Source organism: Rhipicephalus microplus, chromosome 1, assembly GCF_043290135.1.
Source record: "Rhipicephalus microplus isolate Deutch F79 chromosome 1, USDA_Rmic, whole genome shotgun sequence".
Classification (NCBI taxonomy): Eukaryota; Metazoa; Arthropoda; class Arachnida; order Ixodida; family Ixodidae; genus Rhipicephalus; species Rhipicephalus microplus.
Window position 1 is genome coordinate 48,007,207 of NC_134700.1, and position 19,928 is coordinate 48,027,134.

Sequence of the window (19,928 nt, forward strand, 5' to 3'; positions counted from 1 at the left end):
GTAAGGACGTTGTCGCAGAGGCGAATGTGAGCTGGTGTCAATAGTATGTGTGATAGTCGTGGTGCGGCCCAAAGCAGGTTCTTGAAAGTGGAAAGAAGAACAAAACTTGTTAAGGAGAGCAACAAGTTGGCGGCGATGCGAGGGGTGAAGGTGTGCGTCAATAGCATTGTCGAAGGCTGACGAACTTGATGGCTCAGACGTATGAGTGATCGCGGCAATGTGACATTGGATTTTGTCCGGAAGAATAATATTTTCGATATGGCCGACAGGTTGTACATATCTAATGCTTCACCACGGAGTAAGCCAATGGGGTAGTTGCAGTGGTTGGTAACCTGCATTAGGTTAAACCAGACGCAATTGTAAGAACGGCCAATAGGATAATGATGCCCTAGCGTTCAGTAAAAACCAGAGATGGCGTAAACATCACCGTGGCGTCAGGTTGCGCCACACATAAAAGGCTATTAGAGACTGAATCTTCCGGAGGCAAGGTGATGTCGTCGTCAGCGATGAGTTTGCAGAGCAGAGAACTGTCGGGCGATGGAAATTCACATGTTGGCACAAGGGACACTTCCGCACGTGAACAATCGATGATAGCTTCGTGATGTGATAAGAAATAGCAGCCCATAATGACGTCATCAAGGTCAACATGGTCATCAGGTGCCGGAACTGTAGGGAGGGCATCGCAAATTTCTGTGCGTATGCCCTGCTGCAGTGTCGAAGGCAGGCTTGCGGAGGGCGCGTGGCTATGCGGCAGCAGAGAAAGCTGTCGGGCGACTTCCTCTCTGATGAAGTCTTTGATCTGGTTGGACAGAGTTTCTTGGCGAACGTTGCCATTTGCGAGAGCCACGGCTGATATCGAATCTGTTGGTGGGACACTCTGTCGGGCGATGGAACGCTGACGGCTCAATTCATCGAAGCTCTGGCACAGGCTTACGAGGACTGGTACCGTGGTCGGGCTTTTCGCCAGCCACACCTGGAATGTGCCATCCCCGATTCCCTTGAGAATTTGTCGAATTTTCTCTTCTTCAGGCATAGATGGGTTAACACTCCTGCAGAGGTCGAGGACATCCTCAATATAACTAGCAAACGTCTCGCCAGGCTGCTGGGCTCGGTGGCGTAGACGCTGGTCAGCGCGGAGCTTGCGGACCTCTGGTCGACCGAACGCACGGCCACGAGGGTCTTAAAGGCGGACTAGTTGGCGATGGCGGTTTCGCGGTTGGTGAACCATAGCTTAGCGATGTCAGCCAAGTAAAAGGTAACATAGGCGAGCTAAGAGTCGTCGTCCCACTTGCTGCTGGCGCTTACGCATTCGTACAAGGAGAGCCAGTCTTCGACGTCTTGCTTACCACTGCCGCTGAAGATTGGTGGGTCCCGCTGACGGGTAGCGCCGGGGCAGGTAGACGGAGCAGCCGATGGTGCTGCCTGTGCTGGGATGGGCTGGTTGGCGACTGCGTCGGTCATGTAGTGCGGTGGTCTTTCGGCCAACTTGCGAGACTGGAGCTGCAGATCTGCTTGGGGATCTCAGCAGCCTCCACCAAATGTGATGATGTTTATTGAAACAAAGAAGTCGCAACGAGGTCGCAACGAAAAATGGCAGTACGGCAACTCTGGCAAAGACGGCACACGTTCTCGCGCTATCAGAGCACGGGGTTTTTCGTTCTCTTCCGAAGGTGCATACTCGTTGGTGCGCACGCTCGACTACAATATACATAGTTTGTTTCTGTTTGTCCGCTACGGACTGGCGAACAACCAGAAACATTTCACTGCAAACGTGCAAACTACGCACTCGTTCCTTGAAGCGTGATACGTTCACTGCAAAGGTATCCATTTTCCGCCGGTCAAGTGCAAAGCTTGGATCCGAGCCTCTATTCTGCCCTAGGCGTTCGGTAACAGTAAAGGGCCCCTCGAACTTCGCGACTACCTTCGCGCTTGAGCAGCTGCCACCCCTTTGCACCCACACTCCGTCTCCAATGTTGTACTCCGGGGCAGGTAGCCGGCGGCGGTCATAATAGCGCTTCTGTTGTACTCGTGCTTGTGTGACTCGTTTCCTCGCCGCAGCTCTGAGCTTCTGGCAGGCGTCTGTACGGTTGTCGTAGTGTGGGACGCTAACAGGAGCGTCCAGGCTAAGAATGGCTTTTAGTTATGGCAGCGTTCCATACATGATTTTCTATGGTGTCGCGCGAGTAGACGTCCGCAGCGCCTCGTTAACTGCATAGCCAGCCACCAGAAGGTGTTCTCTTCTTCTTTTCAGCCCAAAACAAGTACGAGTCACAGCGGCTAGTTCATCAATGGTGGAATTACCGCCTCTTCCAAGAAGCATCGTCTCGATGCTGTACATGAAGGAAAAAAAAAGAAAATAGACGAAAATTACCATGTAAGCAAAATGAATGACGTAAGGTGGAATAACGTAGTCGATTGTGGAGTCAAGAGTCAAATGATAAACAAGAAAAATAGGAAAGAATGTAAAGAAAAGACGAAACAAAAATAAAGATGTGAAGCTACCGATAAAGTCAGTCACTGGTGATTCACAGTGCGAAAAGTATGGTTTGAGCCGTGAAACGTGAATGACTTAAGTTGGCTGGGGGCAACGGGAACGTCTCGAAGTGCCTTCTGGGAGAACCTCGTAAGTAACGTTGCTAACACGTCGTACGACCTTGTAAGGGCCGAAGTAGCGGCGAAGAAGCTTTTCTGAACGGCCACGTTATCGGATAGAGGTCCACACCCAGACTTCATCACCAGGTTTGAAAATAACTTCACGGTGACGAAGATTGTAGCGGCGGGCGTCTGCGGTTTGGTGATGTTGAATACGGTGACGAGCAAGTTGACGGGCCTCTTCTGCTTACTACGCGAATTTGGCGGCATCCGTGTGGTATATTGCTAAGTTGTCGCGCAAGAGGATGGCGTCGAGCATCGTCGTGACCTCGCGACTGTGGACTAAGCGAAAAGGTTTGAGACCGGTACTTTCTTGAACGGCAGTGTTATAGCCAAAAGTTATGTAAGGAAGGATGGCGTCCCAGTTCTTGTGAGCGTTGTCCACATATGTGAACAGCATGTCTGCAATTGTCTTATTGAGTCGTTCAATCAGCCCGTTTGCTAGCGGGTGGTAAGCCGTTGTTCTGCGATGTTCCGTGACACTTAATCGCAAAACTTCCTGCAGCATCTCTGTGGTGAAAGCTGTCCCACGATCAGTTATGACGACAGCTGGCGCACCGTGACGTAAGACGATGCTGTTAACGAAAAATTGGGTGACGTCTGCCTCGATGGCTTTTGGAAGTGCCTTTGTTTCACAGTAGCGTGTTAAGTACTCAGTAGCGACCACAATTCACCGGTTTCCAGACGAAGACGTGGGGAATGACCCCAGCAAGTTCATGCCAATCTGATGAAAGGGCGCCTTTGGGGGCCTATTGGCTGCAGTAGTCCCGCTGGTCGTAAAGGTGGAATCTTACGTCGCTGACAGTCGCGACATGTGCGAAGGTATTGCTTCACAGTCTTTGCGAGACGTGGCCAGTAGTAACAGCTTTGAATCCGTTGCAGCGTGCGCGTATAGCCGATGTGTCCAGACGATGGCTCATCATGACAAGCACGTAAAATGTCATTACGAAGCGTAGTTGGCGCAACAAGCAGATACATAGCTTGTGTAGGATTAAAGTTCTTCTTAAAAAGCACTGCATCGCGAAAACAAAAAGAGAATAGTGAGCGTGCAAAACTTCGAGAAGGGTGGAAATTGCTTACTTCCAGGTATTCTATGAGTGGGATGAGCTCCGGGTCATGACGCTGTTGCTCAGCCAAGCTGGTTGCTGATATGGCAGAAAGAAAAGTGTCGTCGTCTTCAAGGTCATTGTTGGCATTTTCAACCGGTGCACGTGAAAGACAGTCGGCGTCGGTGTGTTTCCGCCCAGATTTGTGGACGATGGTGAAATCGAAATCTTGTAGCCGAAGACTTCATCGTGCTAGACGACCTGAGGGATCTTTGAGATTCGCGAGCCAACAAAGGGAATGGTGGCCACTAACAACCTTGAACGGGTGGCCATAGAAGTATGGGCGGAACTTTGTTATGGCCCAGACAACAGTGAGGCATTTCTTTTCGGCTGCAGAATAGTTTGAAAGAAATTTGTGTGGCGCGAAGCGAAAAAACGAACACAGGAAAGAATAGACTGAGAAGACTGAGCGCTTTTTTAGATTTAACTGTTCAATGTTCTGAAAACCTGCGATGCTGGTGATATGATCCGCGTGCTCAGAAAGCTTTACTCCCATTTCATTCTGGTCATTCCAAACTAACCAAGAGAGCCATCGCGACGACTTGTCTCAAAAACGCATTGAACAAGTCATGTGCGCACCTTATGAAGCAGAGTTGCCATAATCAGATCACACGTTTGCAAGAATCGGGCTATCCGGATCATGTTTTAGTTTCAGTTGCGGAAAAAGAGTTGAAAAGGATTCGTGCAGGGTCAAGCCAATCTAATGTTCATGTCGATTCACCGGCAAAATCAAGACGCACGGCCGTAATTCCATATGTTCACCAGCTGTCACATAATCTTAAGAAAGTGGCACTTCGGGACAATATTAGGGTGCTATTTTCAGTACGTGATAAACTTGGGAAATTGTGTGTGCTGACGAATCCATCACGTGAGGAAAGGGTGTTGTGCACGAAAAGGCATACACACAAATTTGTGGAGTGCATTTCGTTCGTCATTTATCTTATTCTGTTCACATGTGGGAAAAAATATGTCGGCCAAACCAGTAGGTGTGTGAATGAGCGATTGAGAGAACACAATTACAAGGCGAATAAACTGCCGCCAGGTTTTCTCGCTCTTCACATTCACGCGTGTGGCTGCCGGCCTTTGTTCCAGAGTACAATCATTGTTGGTCGGCATAAGGATGAGATGACTCGGTTGATCATAGAAGCCGAACCTATTGATGCTCTTGGAGATGTATGTATTAGCAAGCCTTCAATTGCCTTGTCACCCAAGGAACTGGCGTTCCTGCGTACGCAGTGACACGTGATTTTATCTGTGAGGTTTTTGTTGTCCTGTTTATCGTTTTTTTCTTGTAGGTAGATGGCATTGTCGTGCATGTATCTGAATTACACGTGCTTATCTGCTTGATCGCCTGACGATTATGGCTTAAAAGCAGTTTGGAGGTCAAAAATAAACATGTTGTTGATAGTAGCGCTTTGTCTTCTCAGTCTATTCTTTCCTGTGTTCGTTTTTTCGCCTTGCGCTACACAAATTTCTTTCAAATGTTTCACCAACAAGCTCACATCGCCACTCTTGCAGAATAGTTTTTCTCCGCTGGTGATAATGTTCTGGTCGCATTAGTGATCACGCGCTCTACGCCATTATGCCACTTAACTAGTACCGCACCTAGTCCAACGTTGCTGGCGTCAGTGTGTAATTCCGTGTCGGCGCTTTCGTCAAAATGACCCAGTACAGACGGAGCTTGGAGGAGGTTTCGGAGAGTGTCGAACGCATGGCACTGATCTGGATCCCAAACAAATGAGACACCGTCTTTTGTAAGCTTGTTTAGCGGTTCAGCAATCTTCGAAAAGATTTTGACAAAGCACCTGTAATACGCACAGAAACCCAGAAATCGGCGTAGGTCGCGCTTATTTGTGGGCGCTGGAAAGGCGGCAACGGCGCGGGTTTTCTCCGGATCTGGACGGATGCCAGCATGGCTCACAACGTGACCAAGGAACTTCAGTTCTTCGTATCAAAAGCGACATTTCTCGGGTTTGAGAGAAAGCCCCGCTGTTCTGATTGCCTGAAGAACTGCCTGAAGGCGTTGGACATGTTGTTGAAACTTGCCTGCGAAGACCATGATGTCATCAAGGTAAACAAGACATGATTGCAATTCGAGCCCTGTGAGAACCGTATCTATCATTCTTTAAAAAGTAGGTGCCGCTGAGCATAGACCGGAAGACAACACTTCGAACTCGTACAGGCCGTCGCGAGTAATAAAAGCCGTCTTTTCGCGTTCGCGCTCATCCACTGCGATTTCCCAGTAGCCGCTGCGCAAATCCATCGAGGAAAAATATTTAGCGTTGCGTATGCGGTCCAACGAGTCATCTATCCGGGGTAGAGGATAAACGTCATTTTTGGTGACCTTGTTCAGTTTACGGTAATCAACGCAAAAACGCAACGTACCATCCTTTTTCTTTACTAGCAGAACTGGTGAAGCCCAGGGACTGGTAAATAGCTGGATGACATCGCCCTAAAGCATCTGCTGGACTTGGTCACGTATAGCGTCTTGCTCTTTTTGCGACACTCTATAGGCATGTTGTCGAATGGGTCTCTCGGTGGGATCCATGATGATGCGATGCTGAGCAAGTGGTGTCTGTTTAACATTTGACGTAGTGGCAAAGCAGGCTTGAAATGAGCCGAGTATATGCAAATGGCTGTGTCGTTGATGCGAAAGTAGTCTCTCGTTTACGTCTAGAATGCTCGCGAAGGCGTCGTCAGGGTGGCCATTCGATGAAAATGAAGATAACGTGGACGAACTTTCGGCATCGGCAAGTTCTTTACAATATGCAATGGCAGTGTGTCTCGTTAGGTGGCGATATTCGTCGCTGAAGTTCGTGACCAGCAGGTGAACATGCATGTGGCTAGGCTGAATGATTCCTTGGGCAACACAGATTTGTCGTGAAATAAGGAGAGACAAACTGGCCTCTGCAATTACCGCATCTGACACGTCCTGTCCCAATTCTACTCTGACAAAGAGGCTGCTTCGAGGTGGGAGAGTCAAAGAATCGTCGGTAACACGGAGCGCTGTTTTCCGGAATAGTGTACTGTCAGTTGCAGCGCAAAAAGGATCCGCGAACGACACAAGTAATTCACGGAGGTCGACGACGGCGCCGTATTCACTAAGGAAGTATATTTCTGGAATGACTGGTCGAGAGCACACGCGCAATACGAGGAAAGAGCCCGTGATGGTCGACGTACGTATTCAATTGCTTGCCGTGCACATACCAGTAGGCATCATCAGATGGCCACCTGCCGTGCGCAACTGGTGTCCTTGCCACGGTGTGGTAACCTTCCTTAGTTCAGATGCCAGTGGGACGCTTATTACGGAATAGTCGGCGCCGGTGTCGACGAGGGCGTTGACAACAATGTTGTCGACGAAGACGGTGATTTCAGCATAAACGATCTTTCTGCTGTCGGAGAACACTGGAAGGGTCCTCTTCGGGTCGTTGCGACGAAGGAGGGTCTTCTACAGTTCGTCGGGCCGTGACTTTACCTCCAGAAGTAGCCGTTCCTAGTTTCTCCTGTGGGGACTTGGTGAACGGCTCCTGAAAGGAGCGCTAGATGATGAAGGTAAACTGGCTGACGTAGAGCGGCGAGGCGATGGTGATCTCGACTGGTGGTGCTGAATAGTCGAAGGAGTTCGCTGGCCCGTGAGATAGGCTTCGATTTCGTGTGGCGCTCACCGTAGTTTGGTCATCGAGCATCAGGTTGGAAGCCGCGGAGACCCAGTGGCCGGAATTGACAGTTCCGGTATACGTGACCCGCGCCGCAGTGATAGCAGAGCGGATGGTTATCCGAGATGCGCCACGGGCTTGCTTCGCTACCACTTCGTCTTGAGGCAGACGGCAGATAGGAGGGTGTGCTCGGAAACCTTGAGTCGAGAGGCGGGCTCGACGCAGTGTCCTGGAATGGTTGCATAGCTTGGTACCTTGGCCGCATAGTGGAATCTGTAGCCGGTGGCGCAGGGGCCGATGCGTATGTCAGGACTGGGGCCTCGGGAATCGGTGGTGCGATTGGGGCCAGGGGTGTGACGGCCTGTCGGACTTGTTGTCTGATTGCATCCGTGAAGGCTGACACAGGTGGACGGGGTCCCACTGCCTGAAGCTGTCGCAATTCGTCCCGAACGATACTTGGAATGAAGTCTGCGAGGGCCTGTCTCTCGATGTCAGAGTCGATAGAGCATACGGTGGCCGGGATCTGGCGTTGGTATTGTGACGACCGCTGCTGCAGAGTACGTTTCATCGTAGTTGCTTCACTGATGAAATCGGCGACTGTCGTTGGTGGATTGCGCAGGAGCCCAGTAAAAAGCTGTTCTTTTACTCCGCGCATCAGATGCCGCACCTTCTTTTCTTCCGGCATGGCAGGGTCCGCGCGCCTGAAGAGCCGAAGCATGTCCTCGACAAACATGAATACTCGTTCGTTCGGTCGCTTGTTTCTGCAGGATATGGCTTGTTCAGCCCTTTCCTTCCTCTGGGTGTTGCGTTAGGCGTCATGGAGCTGTCGGCTAAACTCTTGGCAGGTTGCAAAGGAACCCTCGTGGTTCTCGTACCACGTCTTCGGAGAATCTTCCAAGTAGAAGTAAACTCAGTGCAGCTTGCTGACATCGTCTCATTTGTTGGTACTGGTAACCCGATCAAAGTGGTCGAGCCAGCCATCAACATCCTCGATAAGGTCTCCATGGAACGGCTTTGGTGTCTGTGGCGCATGAAAAACACGCGCGTGAAGAAAACTTTAGACTGCGTGGCTTGTCATCGGTGTTGCCATCTTTCTGGGTGTCGATGCCAAGGGACCAAATTCAGGGGGTAACCCACGCAGGCAGCGGCTGCTTCTCGCTCTGGGAGATGTAGCTGTCTCCACGATGGCCGACACAGCCGAAGTTCACGTACCCAGCGTCTCCACCAGTAATGTCGCAAGCAAAACAGTGCCGATTGATATTGTTGATAGCTACAAAATACTCGGAGTTTATTTTTCCTCCAATCTAGGCTGGGATACACATGTAAATTTTGTTTGTAAAAAGCTTTCTTCGGTAACAGGAGTGATGTCTCGTTGCCGGAACATTTTGCCGCTCAAAGTGAAACTTCAGATATATTATGCGCTATTTAATTCACATCTAATGTATTGCAGCCTTGTATGGGCCACGACAAGCAAAGCAAACATCAATAAAGTCATTACTTTGCAAAAAAAAATAGTCCGCCAGATTGGAAATATTGAACCGTTCGGAACGACGCGTGGAGCTTTCCAAGAATTTAATATAATACGAGCTGACAACCTTTACACATTTCGCTTATTGCACACACTTTATTTCTCGAATAAGGAGTTCTCCAACTTCATTAGATTACTGTCATGCCTACAGCGTCGTGTCATTACGTTTCCTACAAGAAATACAGATATTTGGTTCGTACCGCGTTTCCGCACTACATATAGACACCAAGCCTTGGCCTACAACGTTCCCACAACACTTAACACGCACGAAAGTACAATCTCCTGCAACAAAAAACAACTACACTCACATTTCTGCTCTCTGGCTCCATAGGAACATTCCTAGTCCAGTCCAGTGTAAATAAATTGTATCATGTTATATCTCGTTATCTTGCGTTGTATTAGCGATATGAATGTATGTGTTTTCACATAAATGTATATATGTTTCTTTTTAGGTTGATAAGTGTCAATGTATACGATTTGTCTGTGCATGGTGTATTTTGCTTATTGAAAACCCTTTTTTACACATTTTATAACAGGTATTGTAAAATAATCAGTTAAAAAATCATTTTTGAATTGTGTATTGTTCATATTTTTTTTATTATACTTGCATGTTATGTACTTGTAATCATTTCCGCACTACTGCCATGTGTATATTCAGGTCACCAGGGCCTTTGTCAAGCCGTTTCTCACGGCTTTTAGCCTTGGCGACCTTCCAGTTTGGTCTGGTAAATAAATAAAGAAATTGAAAATTGAATTGAAAAAACAAGACATACAGTTAGGAGTTCACCTGAATCAGAGCAACGAAAATGTTCTGTTCTTCTCAGCCCAAAATGAGTATGAGGCACAGCGGCTCGTTCATCATTCGTGGCAATATATATATATATATATATATATATATATATATATATATATATATATATATATATATATATATATATATATATAGTGGGAGTAATAATTCAATGGGCCAGTTTGTCTTCGTGAAGGTATGGGACATGGCACAACGGGAGCGTTGTCAACAAGGATAAATATATTTATTTCCCGACAGTTTCGGGAGGGGTCCTCCCTTCATCAGGGGATGAGTGCATCCCCTGATGAAGGGAGGACCCCCCTGACAACGCTCCCGTTGTGCCATATCCTATATATATATATATATATTAACGGCATCGATGAAGTGATCGAGGCCCAGACCACGGCCCAAGTGATCCGCCTCTCCTCCTCCAAGGCAGGCCGCCGACTTCTAAGCGAGGCCGGCATGTCCCCACACCCCTGCCTTGAACGCGCAGTAACCCTCCCCAGAGTTGTCCGAGCTACTTACATGGTAACCCCATTTCCGCGAAATGTCCACCCACAACACAACAAAGGCAGACGGCTGGCCCGCGCTCGCGCGATCCTAAACCGTACCGCCGCGAATCGCAACTCTACCGCATTCGTCGACGCAGCGCAATACGGTAACTCCTCCTCTTTCGCACTCGCGGTAGTAGATGGCGACGGAGCCCTACGCTCAGCCGCCTCGGTTAGGCTATCAACAAGCGCCATAGCCGAACAAGTTGCTATAGCTTTAGCGATGACCGACCCCTCACTCACTAATGTCTTCACAGACTCTCGCGCCGCCATTCGGGCTTACGAAACCGGCAACATCGCTCCAGAAGCAGCCCGCATTTTACAAACACGGAAATATACGGGCTCGCACTACCTCTCTTGGTTCCCTGCCCACATGGGCAAAGACGTTCACCCACAACAACCCAACCTCAACGAAATGGCTCATGATCGAGCACGAGAACTGACCCGCCGTGACGATCAATCAGCCACCGAAGAGCTGGGCCCAGACGTGCAGTTTAATGACCCACTACTCACCTTCCATGAAATTACCTCCCACTACCGACACAACAGAAGCCGATACCCTTTACCCCATTCAAAACTCGAACGCGCGCAAGAAGTAGCCTTTAGAATGTTACAAACGAGATCGTACCCATCACGGGGCCGACTCAGCCATTATAACTCAGACATAAATTCACAGTGCCCAGATTGCACAGAAGTGTACTGTTCACTCGCGCACATGCTCTGGCAATGTCCCGCGTTACCTCAGGGACCTCTCACCAGTGAGTCCGACTGGGAGGAGGCACTCAGGAGCCCCAATCTCCGAAACCAACTTAAGGCAGTCCAGAGGGCCCAAGAACTGGCGGAACGCCACCACGTTCCAGCCCCGACTCGGGCGTCGCCTACGGTAGCGGCTGCTAGGATGTCCCACGTGGGCACCCTGGTGGCTTAAACTCCTCAGGACCATATATTAAAGTTCTTGACTGACTGACTGACTGTGTGTGTGTGTGTGTGTGAAAGAAATAAAGTCGGAGTGAAAAATTGGCAGGATGACATGCAAAGCACGAATGAAGAAGGTTGATATGTCACTTTAATATCGGCACAACGTTACAAGGAGTACTTAAATTATGCTGTACATGACTTTTGTGTCAGGACCATTGTGTTTGCACATGTTATTAACCTTCATCGTCTATTCACGTCCCGTGGTACTAAATTCGGTATATGTGCAGCTAGCGAAACAGCCATTAGTGCGCTATGAGTGTAGCATGTAGTCATGTTTCACATGACACGCATATCATGACTATCATGTTTGGATGTGTCATTTACCTTCGTCGTCCACTCACGTCACGTAATACCAAATTAGGTATTTGTAGAGCTAGTGATAAGGGCGTGAGCACGTCATGAGCGTATCATGCAGTTCATGTTTTACGTGACACGCATATCATAACTATCATGTTTGGACGTGTCGTTTCCCTTCTTCGTCTGTTCACGTCACGTGATTCTAAACTTGGTATATGTGAAGCTAGTGAAACGGCCGCGAGCGGGCTATGAGCGCAGCATGTAGTCGATTTTTTCATGACACGCACATCAGGATTATCATTTTTGAACGTGTCATTTACTTTCGTCGTCAACTCACGTCACGTAATACCAAATTACGTAGATGTGAAGCTAGAGAAATGGCCGCGACAGCATCATTAGCGTGGTATGTTGTCATTTTTTTGCGTTAAACGCATGTAATTATTATCATGTTTGAACCAGTCGTATACCTGCGTAATCCATTGACGTCACGTAACACCAATTTGGTATATGTGAAGCTAGCGAAATGACCACGAGCGCAGTATGAGCTCAGCTTGTAGTCATGTTTCATGTGACACGCATGTCGTATTTATAATGTTTGGGCGTGTCATTTACCTTCGGCCATTGACATCATATATTCACGTCCCATAGTGCCAAATATGATATATGTGAACCTAGCGAAACCACCACGAGCGCACCATGAACGTGTCGTGTTGTCATGACACACATGATATGCATGTCATGATTTCCATGTCTGTCACTTGAGCTTGCCATGCAGTCGTGTAATACCATACTAGTTTTGCAGTATGACATGTGAATGAAACCACTGCAAGAGCAGCAAGACCATGAAATGTAAGTCAAGACATTCATGACATACATGTCAGGGTTTTAATGTTATGACTAATCACTTATGCTGGTCATACAGTCATGTTATGCCGTACTAATTTTGGTATCGATACCATTATCGAAACGGCCAGGAGAGCTAAATGTCGTAGGCGGCTGAAAACATAGATAGATAGATAGATAGATAGATAGATAGATAGATAGATAGATAGATAGATAGATAGATAGATAGATAGATAGATAGATAGATGCGCTCAAAGTCGCCGAAGTTCGCAAAGTAATGCTTCTCATTTAAAACATACACAATATATATTGAAATGAATAAATAAATGTATGTTTTTCACTGTGACTTTGTTTCGTATATTTAAACCGATTTCCCAGGAATATTCTTCCAATATATATATATATATATATATATATATATATATATATATCGTTGTAGACGCTGCAACAAACCCCGTTGTAAAGTTTGTCCTCATATAGAACCATCATTAACAGCCACCAGCACATCTAACCAATTCATTTTCACAATTAGGGGAAGCTTTAATTGTGATTCATCCAATGTTGTGTATTTGCTTGAATGTGGCACCTGCCATATGCAATACATAGGCCACACTGAAACCCCTTTCAGAATACGTTTGAACAATCACAGATCGCACGCTAAAACCCAACCAAACCTTCTATTATCAAAGCATGTGAACATGCCCGGCCACTCATTTAGCAACCTCAAAGTCACAATACTAGAATCGAGATTCCGCACCAGCCATAATCGTGAACTACGCGAATCATATCTCATTCATAAATTTGACACTGTTTCAGCTTGAACCAACGAAACAAAGGAAAACCGACCTGTCTTTCACTAGATTAAGAGCGATGATGCACTGGTTTCAAATAGTACCGCCTAAATCACGCCTACTATGTCCTCTCTTTTTATTTTTATTTTATAAATTTATCTTCAATAATTTCACAGTGGCTTCCATTATACGTTCACATATCACTAAGATTATTTTTATGCTGCCTTGCAATGTCATTAAACCACTGCGCTTCTACATCTCTTGACTACGTGTAAGCATGGTATCACGTCTCAGTACGTGTAAGGGAATCTTCAACCCTGTCTTCAGTATGTGTGTACCCTTCTGGTTTTTCCATTTTTTTGTCTTTTTTGTTTTTTTCTTTTTCTGAAGCACATGACATTTTATGATGCACAGTGTAATGCTAACCAGCGCAGATGGTGCTGACCTGTTATTGAAAGGAGTTTTTAAAGCCATGTATGAACTCTTGTCACATTACTCTGACGAAGGCTGGTCCACCAGCTGAAAACGTTAAGTAAAGACGCTTCCGTGAAAGTTTCGTCGTCTCTGTCTTGCATACAATACGTCGGGTCCAGCGTGAATGACGTTCAAATAATCTGGTGTATATATATATATATATATATATATATATTTATTTATATATATCGTCAAGAGTCCGACGGAATCCCGTCTGGTCGGGGACAAACATAGTGCAAAATAACAAAAACGCCGACCACACAACACACACTTACACACAATACACAAGACTGTGAACATGGCTCCCGTGTGGGGAGCCGAAACGTCGTCTTTTTAATTTTTGTGTATTTCACTTTTGTTGGCGTTTTTGTTATTTTGCACTATATATTCGTATGAAGTGTACCCGGTGAATTTTCGACCACCGGCACTGAAAAAGATCCTGCCCGTATATCTGAATGTGGGAAGTAGGTATTGATGTGTTATATTTCGCAAAAAAAAAAAAAAATCTGTTGCCCACAGGGTGCTTCAAACTATGGTCACCTGAGTGAGTCAGTGTCGCGCTCGATACTGTATATATTGTAAGTGGTTTGCACAATCAGTACTGAACAGTTTTATCTCACGGCACCACTCTTTCATGGCTATATGTTCTTCATTCTCGTTCTAACGCTCCTTATTTTTTCGCTTTGCCGACAAATCGCAATATGCTGTATGTTTAGCGCTGTTTATAACGATCAGAAATTATTTCTGAGTAATGTGCACTTCTGTTTTTAGGTCCTTATATAAAATGATCAAAGTAATTTTTTGTGAAATATAACGTCCGATGAACTACTTCTCATATTCACATAGACCTGCGCGGTTTCTTTCAGCATGATCGGTTATGGTCGGAAATTGAAGGGTACACTTGAAATAGAATGTGTGTGAGTAAACCTACATGCAAATAACGAAAGCAACTGATCATTTACTAGGATAGCGCCCTTCGTGCACTGTGGTGGAGGCGTTCCACTGGGATAGGAGGCTATCAGTCCGGGTTTAGCGAAAATGCCTAATAAAACTGTATACTGTAAAATGCCGATCAAGCGCTCCCATGTATACAAGCGCACCCTATCATTACGATAGTGTTACTTCATGAAGAACAAAGGAATTTCGTATGACCTCACTCATCTTGTTTATCTGCAATTTTTCTAACCTCGGGATAAGTTTCGGTTAATCGTATGGATTGTACATCGTTCTTAAGCGGCTCGGATGCAACGAAATCAAGTCCTGCCTTCTGTCTGGTATCTGCGCTGTTATTCGCAATGCCCGCGAACTATAGGTAGCGTGGTGTACGACTCGAGATGGCACCCGTAGAAATGTCAATCTGTTTGTTAGCATAGGGGCAGCGCCTAGAATGTGTTCTAGGCATTATGGCATAGATACAGATAGGAGGTGTGGACGGACGTACGGCTCCTGCCACTTTCACTGAATGATGTCATGTGTGACACTGAAATGTATATGTGACCAAAATACTTTCCCAGACTATGGAAGCTCATCACCGAATAACCTATATGCGTGTTATAGAAAACCTTATAACTAGAATTGACATATTAACTGAACTGCCTTCCCAGGTAGCGCACTCCGAGCCTGCCTAACAGGAGCGTAGCCAGACAATTTTTTCGGGGGGGGGGGGGGGGGTTCACACTGACTCGACTGGGGTGGGGGGCACAGACATCACGGTCACATTAGCTTTCCTCTGTTGCGTGACTATTGGCCGTAGTTTGAGCAGATTGTGTACATGTATTAACAGTCACGAGACTACCCCCCTCCCCATGCGAATAGGCTTGTGAAGAGAGCAAATAAAAGTAAAGTAATAGCAGTAAAATACGGTAAACAACACGTACAGTTGTCATTCGGAGCAATGGCCTCTCGTCGTACCATTGAATGGACTAGTCTTTAAGAACGCAACATTGCGATGACCCGCTCGATCGGAGAAGACATCGTTAATTGTTAATCTTTGTTAAGCGTAGATGGCGTAGTCCTCGTTATTCAGGCGCAGAATATTTGTTAAGCGTAGATAGCGTAGTCCTCGTAGTCCATGGCTTACGCCGGCGCGAACAGGATCAGCCTCGTACCACGCAAGATCTCGAATGCTCGGTTTACTAGTGATGAAGGAATGATCTCCGGTCTTGTTTAGAGCATACAACACCACAAATGATTTCTCAGAACTAGTGAACACCGAAGAGAGCTGCTCCAGCATGCAACACTAGTTAACTTCCGCTGTAGACTTTTCATGTCTGGTGGTTTTCTGTTTCGGGAATTCTGATTTGAGTCGCTGGAATTTCACTACTGGCATTCACTTCTTCGCATTCATTCGCCGTTGTTGTGGTAGATCACAACGCAGGAAAAACTACCAACCTTCCGTAGGGGCGCAATCACAAACGCGAGACGTTTCGCGCGCTGAGCAAGCGTGACCTTACCGAAACCTCAAGAGAAGAGGAGGAAATTATGCCCGCCAATCTTTCTGCCAGGGGAAAAACCACCACTTGTGTTTAAAGTGGAACTTCACTATCCGACATGTACTACCGGTAAAGTTCTCGTTCCTCGAATTCAGTGTCACTACCCGAACTTTGCTGAGCGCATTGCTTCCTTCCTAGCAATGCGAAACCACCCCTGTGAAATACGCTACCTACCTGTAATGCTGGGTAGTTCGTGTTCTGTGTCAATCAGTGCGTCTCTTTGAGACTCGATAGCTGCGCCGAAACGCCGTAAGGTAACGCTTGATGATCATTTCTCGAAAGGCGACGTTGGTCCCATTGCACACTCGACAACTGACGATAAAGCTATAGAGGAGCCGAAGAAACGTTTCCCAGCAGTAGTCCTGCGCTGCCTACAGTACGACTCATGTGTCGAAAAAACTACTGAAAAGCGATCGGAGCATGATGCATGCACGGAAACCGCGATTCCTGGCAATGACGTTGGGTTTTACGCGTTTAACGGGCCGAGACGCCAGGAGTTGCAGCACAACGAGACTAGATTGCATTTGCTAAAGACGACATTGAAACCAGGCGCTAACTACAGGTTTCGCTGAGTTAGTAAGCGAAAACAGAAGTTCCAAATTCACTGGCAAGAAATCTTTTCCTGGCTGTTAGTGTATTCGAAATATCACGATGGAGCAAGCCATGTGTGCTTTTTGGAAAAGAAAGTTCAGGCAAGGAGACTCACCAAGCTCTTGGTGCAAGCTTCGTCACCTCGTTAAGACGTCGGAAGAACGCGCTTGAAAATTTCAGAAGCCACAGCTATTGTGGCTACCACAAGGCCGCTGCTCTATTCACGACAAATTTTCTAGAAGCACTCAAAAGCGAGTCAATCGCTGATAAGATGGAGTCATCAGCGCGTGCACAAAACGAATTAAACGAAAAAGAAAACTGATATCCCCCACAGACACTTTCATCTTCTGTGGGTGGCAAAAGGATTGTGATAGATGATTATGAGAACCACAATATAATTATGAGAGGCGTAGTAGTGAGGAGCTACGGAACTTTACCGCTTTAGGTATTTAACTTGTAACTAAATCAAAGTGCATGGACCTCGATAATTTTAGCCTACATTGAAAACACGACAGGAATTCGATTGCACGACCTGCGGGTTAGCAATGGAGCAGCATAACCACTGAACCATAGTGGCGGGTAGTAAAAAAAGACGGTTTGGGTAAAATCACTATGCTCTACGTTTCGTCCAGCTGTTAGGGCGTAAGTTCATCTGGTTGAGATATATTGCTGAAAATCAATTCAACACTGGGGCAGATTGATGAAAGGTGTGAATGGCAACGCAACAACCCAAGTTTTCTTGTTATAACTCTTGTAAATTTTGGGTAACTTATGTGGCATATAATATGGCATGCATTGCGCATCATATTCTTCAAGTCATTTGAAAAAGGCAATCAACAGTATTCCGCTGTGTTACGCATCTCTTCGCTGCGTGAAACATTGCTTTCACAGAGTTTATTTCATTTCTCACGAAAATTCATGGTTACTATGTATACTGTTCTTAATTTTAAGGATAACATGTCTACGTCCATCCACTCTTCATGCTGTGCATTTCTTGTGTGTTATGTCAGTAGTTGCAGAAATCGCTTGATGTGCCCTTGCAGTCATGTCAATGTAAAGGGACGAACAGATGAGGCGAATCAATATAAATATTTTACAGCTGAAGCTGTTATAATATCACTACTCGGGTCACGCGCTATCGTCCGCTGCCGCCACCGGTGTCTGCAAGCACATCGCGCGAAGTTAGAAAAAAAAAAAAACCGATCGCCAATGACTCAGTGGGGCTCGAACACGGGTCCGCTGGTTGCTAGCCTAGTTATCTACCACTGAGCAACGCGTTTTTTTTTTGCTTTATAGCCTGTTTCCGATGCTACGTACATTAAAAATGCCGTAAAGGTCGCGAAAACAAGTGGTGGCAGTCCTACGGAATGTCTGTGATACAATTTTACCCGTTCTAGTGTACGGGTTCATATACAGTGGAGGTCAAGGGCAGGATGTGCTAAAAAACAGTTATAATAATGCAAGTGACTCCTGCCACAAAGATGCTCTTTTTTAGGCTTCACTGCGGCAATTTGCACTTCAAGGTATTTTTAGAAGAGCGGGACGTCTTTCTACCTTGGGGATCAGACTGTCTCATTTGTAATAAGCCAGAAACTATTGACCACGTTTTTTTTACATTGCTGGGAGGAAGTGTATTTTTGGGATGTATTGCAGAGGACAATCAAAAAGCGATTCCCGCTAGACCTATATGGTATCAGATTTCTTTCTGATCGAAAATGAGAATGGTTTGCCATTTGACTTACACAGGCTTCCATGTTAACAGGCTTCCACTGTTTATGGTGGGCCCGTTTGACAGGATTTCACTGTGATTCAGATGCACGACCCGCAAGAATGTACTTAAGAGAGTGCGTGGCGAAATTTGTGGAACTTACGAAAGCACAGGACACTGAGCTACGACGGTGCTCATGACTTCTCGGCAAACTTCCCTTAGACAGTCTTGATGTCTGGAAAGCAGTTGGAAAGCATTAATACGACTGATAAAGCGTTTTAAAGCAACGAAAAAACAACCAGTCGTCTCATAATGCAAATAGAATAACAAGTGAACCGTCCAATGCTCCAACCCATTACAAAAGCTTCTTCTCGTTTCCCTATTAACTGTGGCGCGTGTCCACTTCAGCCGTAATTCCTCATTGTCGTCAGTCACTGCATGGACCGTCGATAGCTCAGTTGGTAGAGCGGTGGACTATAGAGGTTCCAGTCACTGCATGGACAATTGGCGCGAAAATTTCTTGCAAGTGTTTAGTGGATACCACGCTTCTCGGAAGAATGACGAAAAATAGCATAGCGAATGCTGACCTACTGCCTCCCGCCCAAAAATTATTAATAATGCCCTAGCGGGTATAAAGCAAGTGTGCTTGCAGTAGTTGTCCAATGAGTGTTCTGAAAAGGCTCTCAAAGGCCGCTCTTTTAGCTTTATCTTTGACTGTGCTGCGCCTTCCGCGCAGAGCTGGCGTTTTTTTAATTTGTTGTATATTTTTTCAGTTTTATGTTGTTTATTTTTGCCCTGTTTACCACGTTGCTGAACAACAAAACTTGTGCCCAAAACAACTACCCACACTTAGTTGCTCTCTATGCTGCTTTAGGTTTTTGCCCATCATCGTTTTATTTGTAAGCTTAAGTTACATGATGAGTATTTTAGTAGGCATTTCTATGGTTGCGATTGGCCTGCACGTTTACCTATGTTGCACGTCCTGACCAGACAACGCTTCGGAGTGCTTTTATCAGTTAGGGTACAGTCGTCAGCACCTTTGACACGAATGCTCCGCCGCGTGTCTCGCAGCAGTTTGATTGACGCTGACACCACGTACGTTTGGGTTATGTTGCCAAGATGCTAGGCATACATGCCAACGTATTATCCAAGCCTACCGAGGTATTATCTCGGCAAAAGCGCCCAGCAGTTTGCGGCTGGCATCAATCAAACTAGCCTTGGCCACGCATATAAGTGTTCGTGTAAAAGGTGCTGACGGCTAGCTGTACAAGAGGAATGCTGTAACCACTTCAGTAATGCAAAATTAGTTTCTGCTAGCAAATATTTTCTCTTGGTAACAATTTGTCAAGAGTAGCTGGGTAATGGATAGTATGATTTCTGTGGAGGTGGGCCATTAATTTCTTCTTGTCACTGTGTGTAACACGTTGAAACCTCTAATTGACCAGTTATACGCCACTTGTTTTTGTAC

The 19,928-nt window shown here is 46.3% G+C and overlaps 1 protein-coding gene across 9 annotated transcripts in view; it reads left to right on the top strand.

Annotated features, from left to right (window-relative positions):
* LOC119177760 (glycoprotein-N-acetylgalactosamine 3-beta-galactosyltransferase 1) overlaps window positions 1-19,928 on the top strand; it is a 442,569-nt gene that overhangs the window by 252,352 nt on the left and 170,289 nt on the right. The window lies entirely within an intron of this gene.